Raw genomic sequence first — 6,450 nt, 5'->3', positions numbered from 1 at the left:
GTGCGTGCGTATACCTACGTATGTATGTTACGTTGTATGCGAATTATCAGAGACGAATAATAATTAATTTATAATCTACGAAAGAGAAAAACAGTGCCAAAGGGCAGATCATCTTAGAGAAGCATTTGGTAAAATAGAAAATAATACAAATTTTGTATGCGCTATTTATGAAAAGAAGAAATGCACGACCAATGGACAGATTAAGGATTTCTTTTTACGAATAGCATTCTATAACTTTATCGAAAAATCATTAGATGTAAGAGAAATATTGTTTCTTGAAATTTTGTCTTTTTGTTATTACGAAGATGATGGAATTCCTTTCGGAAATTTATTTAACGTTGACAAAAGACGATGCACTGTTTCTTTCTTGGAGATGTTTATTACTTTACGTTCCCTTTGGATATTATTTTCTCTTATCCCGAAAAATATCTTTCATATTTTTCGATTGAACAATACAGTATATATGTGCAATTGCGAATATTTGTCGGTTCATGTTTGTTCGACGATTGTTTCGCCAAAAGAAACTTATGCCTTCGAAACGAATCAAAACGTATTATAAGATTGAAATATTTTCATCCAATTATAAATTTAACCAATCGCAATTGATTTTTCCTTATTTGAAAATCTTATCCTTTCTCTTTCTCTCCCCCCCCCCCTTCTCTCTCTCTCTCTCTCTCTCTCTCTCTCTCTCTCTCTCTCTCTCTCTCTCTCGTATATATTCAAAAGTTAAAACTACATACGTGAGAAACAAAAAGAGAGAACAAATACGTAGCACTTATTTTAATCGATTGTTAATAAACTTAAATCAAAATCTTGACCGAAAACGATCTGACATCGTTTAAGAGTAATTCCCGAATTTTCTGTTTTTGTTTTATCTTCGGAAACAATCTCGATGTTTCCACAAACGTTTGTATTTTAAATTCGCGTCGAAATCAAAATACCAAAATATTCGTCGCTATAATGAAAAACAAAAGAAAGAAACGAAGATGATTTGCAAATTCGCGTCTTAGTTTTTCTCGCAGAGTGTGTATAAAGTGTCTTATAATATAAAAAAAGGAAAAAAAAAGAAAGAGAAAAAGTAAAAGAAAACAATACAATATTACGATACGCTAAATACTGCCTGAATAGTGTCTCGTTATCAGCGTTGAAGTATCGTTGAGTGATCGTAATCGCATAGACTTAATATAAACGAAAGTAACATCGATGAGAAAATATACAAATCCTATTGGCGTCTCTTTTCCTCTCTCTCTCTCTCTCTCTCCCTCTCTCTCTCTCGCTCGCTCGCTCGCTCGCTTTTTCTCTTTCTCTCTTTTTTTTCCACCATTTCCTATCAAGACGCATATACATTTACGTAATTTACCCATTGAAAGGTGAAAAAATCCAAGTGCCAATTGTAATGAAGCGTGAATAAATGACTATAGATATTATATATACATACGTATACACATACATCTCACGTGCATTATTTCATACGCGAAAGTTAATGACGCATCAATAAAGGTTGTAAACGAGGAAGGAAGTTCGAATGAAATGACATTTCTACGTCGGATTGGCGTGGTTGAAGCGATGATTAGAAGTAAAAAATAAATGAAAAAAGCTCGAGCCTCTTTCCTCGAACGGCACAAGTGCCGTATGATAATCGAAAATAAAAAATGAACGTATTGTCTAAATGAATTTTTAAAAGAGTTGCGTTATCGTGTCTTACAAAAGGACTTTGTATAAAAAGAATAAATATCGCGTAGATTTTAAATCAAGTACCGTTAGTTTTATAGATAGGCATTGTCAATATTTGTCCTTTTTTCGTTATTTTACCTATGTTTCTTCTTTCTCCTCTCGCTGCATATTGTTCTGCCTTTATTCTCTCTCTCTCTCTCTCTCTCTCTCTCTCTCTTTTAATTTCATCTAAATTATCGCTTTTTCTTATTTCAAATCCTATTAATATCGTTTGATTCTACATCCCTCTCCTTTCATTTTATGTCTTTATATATACGTTTATCTTTCGTCCAATACGCACACGATGTTGAACGTTGATCTATGCATGTATCAAACATTTGGAGTAAAAATCAAACGAAACGTTCAACCTTTTTGAATTTAACAATAAAAAGAATTGCTAGCAAAAGATGGACGACGATGGAGACTAGAAAAATAAATGGAAAACTTTAGTACTTTAAATCGAGTACGGGACGTCTAATTGAGGGTTTATTATTATCATTTTTATTATTATTATTATTATTATTAGCAACAGTAGTAGCAGTAATAGTGCAGTAGCAGTAGATGTAGTAGTAGCAGTTGGAATAGTAGTAGCAGTAGTGTAGTAGTAGTGAATATAATCTTCCGTATCTTCTTTTCTCAAACGACAGGCGTGCTCGTTCCGCTGACAGGTTTTACTTTTTCTAGAAATGGAATATGAGAGAGTGAGAGAGAGAGAGAGAGAGAGAAAGACATGCATGTCCGTTTTTATATCGCGCGTAGTACTATACTTTTTGACTGTGATGCTAGAGATTTTGTTATACATAAAAATCGCCTGTGTACATTTCGTTAATTTCGTGTGTACATTTCGTTTCAGATCGAGTATGAATGTGATGGAACGTTATAGATGAAGAAAAAAGAAATGAAATTGGGTAGGAGAGAAAGAGCGATAGAATAGAAAAAGAGAAGGAAATTTATAAACAATATTGTTGTCTCTTTCTCTTCATTACTTAAATAATTTTTTGCGAGATCGCGCAAAAATATTGCCTCTATATGTTGATATCATTAGGGATGATTGAACGTGCTAAATTCGAAACTCTTCTCTCAAAATAATCACTGGTAGAAGAGAAAGCAAAGAAGGAAGAGAAAAGAATTCCCCGCGCGTTCTTCGATTATCGTAGTCGGAAGATTAATCAAGATTTCTAATAACGAATAAAGTTTTTCTTGTTTTATACTCTTCAAAATGTATCACGCATTTCAGCCGGTAGAGCGATGATCGATGTCGCAACGTCGAAACATCAAGAGCCATTACGCACTGTCGACCAGTCGTTTGCGATTTGCTCGACGAAAGACGAAAAATCAGCCGACCAAATGAGTCCCCCGTGAATCCCTCGTGTTTTTGTAATGGCCGCGATCAGGTGCTAGCGAGCTCATATATTCTTACGAATTTAGAAATTTCTGGCGATTTAGTCGCTAACGCCTGGTCTAGGCTGCGTAACGGCAAAGAGTAGTCCATAGCGTGCTCTCGCGCGCGCGCGCGCGCGCGTGTGAGAGAGAGAGAGAGAGAGAGAGTAAACGAAGAAAAAATAAAAGAGAATCGACGCGGCAGCTATTACTATTACGTACATATATCATAATTGTTATTTGAATGTAGGTTATTAAACAACTAACTAATAAAGATAGCGTTGAAAATGGCTTGGGAAAAGAATGCAGCAATGTGACGTATAATGACGTTAAGATGATAATGAAGGAAAAGTCAGGTTTGATTTCGCTAATCCTTCATTCTCATCGTATAATTCTGGAACAACTAGAGCGTTGAAAATTGATGAAAGGATTTTCGTATATTTAGGATTGATATAGGGATCAACTAGAGAGCAAGAAACTCGTTAAATATAGCAGCAATCGGTTTAAAACGATTAATAAGGTGCGTGTAAAAATGCTTGCGTTTTGTGTGTTACTACGTTATTTATTATTCACATTTCTTAATAACATGAGATATATCACCATGATCAAAAAATGATGTCATCTCTTTGATTCAATAGAATTCTTATCCTCGTGGCTTATCCTCGTACGATATCTCTTTCATATAATCTCTCTCTATCTACGTATGTATTTACACACGTATGTACATATTAGATACATACTTTGTGTAGGTGAAAATAATAAGTGAAAAGTAAATAACTTTGAGATTCTTCGCATGGATTATGATTCAATTGGTTGCATTTCTATTCGCAATAGAAATACGAAAAGAATATTTTGCCAGTGACACGATGTCACGAAAATCGGTGATCATCTACATCGATCTTTTAGCTAAGGCCTTTGACATGATGGGTGCTCTCGGGTTGAATGGAACTCACAGATATTGATATAAAACACTATCGTAGAATTTCTATTCTATTTCTATCGCGACGAACGTTGGACGAAAGAGAACAAAAATTTTCACGCCTTTCCTTGAGTATTTCTTTTCTCTATTCTTTCTTTTTGTTTTCTTTCCTTTTTATTTTTCTACGGCTGGCGATGACGATTCAAGTATTTTTGACGTTACCCTGTATAAATATATAAACGATGTACCGGCGATTCTTTTATTGCTCACCTCGACAAAGGCTCGTATATTCATTATATAGTTGTATATTTACAATTATTACCTATATATTTACAGTGAATGTATACATATATATATATTATATTCACTAATTACAAGTATACAAAACAAAAGAGACACGGATAAAGTGGAATTATATTGTTGGCTAAATTGAGTCGAACGTTTTCGACTCGTTAGAAATGTCTTCGGGAAAGAGCGGAAAAGTTCGCCGTGTAGAGTGAACTTACGTTTCTTGGTTTTCTATCTTTTTCCTCCATATTTCTCTCTTACTCTTTCTTACTCTTCTTCCGTAGAACGCACGGAAGATGAAAAAACTGATGCTTTTGGCGTACAAGCATGATTTTCATTTCATCTATTTTACGCAGATTTTCTTTCTATATACATATACATATATATATATATACATATATATATATATACATATATATATATATATATATATATTTATATATGTATAATATGTAGAGAGAGAGAGAGAGAGAGAGAGAGAATGGAGTTCGCAAACGATCTATTACAAGTCGTCGAGAAAAGTCGAGCGAATACGTGCCTACGAAGGAGAGAAAAGAAGATACAACATATGCCTAGATCAACGTGATCGATATTGTCTCGGCTTCTCATCTTTTTTCCGTTCTTTCTTCGGTCGGTGCCTCGCGTTTGAACTTATCGCGTGCGTTTATTTTATTCGGGAATCGTGCATGTTACATGAGAGTATCGAATGAAAAATCGCAAGAAAAAAGAAGAAGGAAAGAGAGGAGGAGGAGGAGGAGGAGGAGGAGGAGGAGAGAAATCAGAAACGTGCTGCGGTTACGATGAGTCGAATACGACCAATGATTGTTACGTTGACGATGTGCTTACGGAGGAGTATAGTATAAAATAAAGTGTATTTTAAGGATAGATCGAGCGAGGGAATTCACGTTTAAGTTTATGATAACGAGTTACGCTGCTGAATGTGGTTAGTGCGTATAAAATGCAGAAATAAATAAAGGAAGAATTAGGCGTATACTACTTTAATCTACACCAAGCACGACGTTCTCGAATCGAATTCATTATTTTTTTTTTGTCGAAAGAGGCGAAAGGAAAAAAGCGTTAAAATGGTGGACGATCAGCGGCGACCTATTCGAATAGGTCGTATATCGATAGTACCATATCGTCCCAGATGATTTCCGTCCCAAAATGGGCAATAATTGCATCGACGCGCCTGAGAAAATAAGAATTTCTGTCCTTTGTTACTCGGAAAAAAGCTCGGAAGGAAGAAAAAAAACGAAAGAAATAAATTTAAATTATAATAATAATAATAATAAAAAAGAAAAAAGAAAAAAATACAAATAGTCCATCCGTCGTATCTCTAGGCGCGTCGTATTTTTGGAAGGAGTGCTCGATACTTTATTTCTTGTCGTCCGTCATTCTCTCGTTTTTCTCCAAAACTGTCGCAATCACCGTTTCAATCTCCTTTTTATTTTTTACCGTGGAAGACGAACGCGCGGAACGAATCGTAGAATTCGTACCGTCGGTCCTTCGTCGTCTTTTCCGAAAAGTTCCATCCAAAAGTACAGGAACGCGGCGCGCGCGCGCGTACGCGTTCGGTACTCCCGCCGAACACGGGTAGCCGACAATGAGTTAAAATAATGTAGATTATTCGAGAGACTTGCCAGTTTCGTTGCACAGTAATACACAAAACACAATGTAGATTCAGAGGGAATAAAAAAGAAAATATATTAGCAAGAAATGTTGATGCGCGCTACGAAAGGAAAATCTATAGATTACGGATTAACGAATGAGTTGCGTAGCTACGTATTTGAAAAAGTTTCACGAGATATCGATGTGTATGTATATATTTTAAGTTTGTATTATAACTCTCCCCACTTAATTTGTATGAAATGGAGAATATCATTAAAATGATGAACGAAAATATGTGGTTACCGTCTCTTCATCGTACAACCCGTTATCCTAAATCGATCGTTTTGTTTTTTCTTTTAATGACACGATCGAAACCATTATCGTCGCAATTCACGTTACACTTATCGTTATTGTCGTCAATACGCTATGCTCGTTTTTATTTTTTTATCCTTTCCTTTACATTTTAGAATTAAGGAAGAAGGAGAAGAATTTCTTCGTTTTTTTTTTTCTTTTTCTTTTCCTTTTCCTTTTCCTTTTCCTTT

This window comes from Vespa mandarinia, chromosome 1, assembly GCF_050613455.1.
Source record: "Vespa mandarinia isolate Hongniang chromosome 1, ASM5061345v1, whole genome shotgun sequence".
In the NCBI taxonomy this organism is placed as follows: Eukaryota; Metazoa; Arthropoda; class Insecta; order Hymenoptera; family Vespidae; genus Vespa; species Vespa mandarinia.
The sequence above is the reverse complement of the archived record's forward strand: the minus strand, read 5'-3'. Positions refer to the sequence as shown.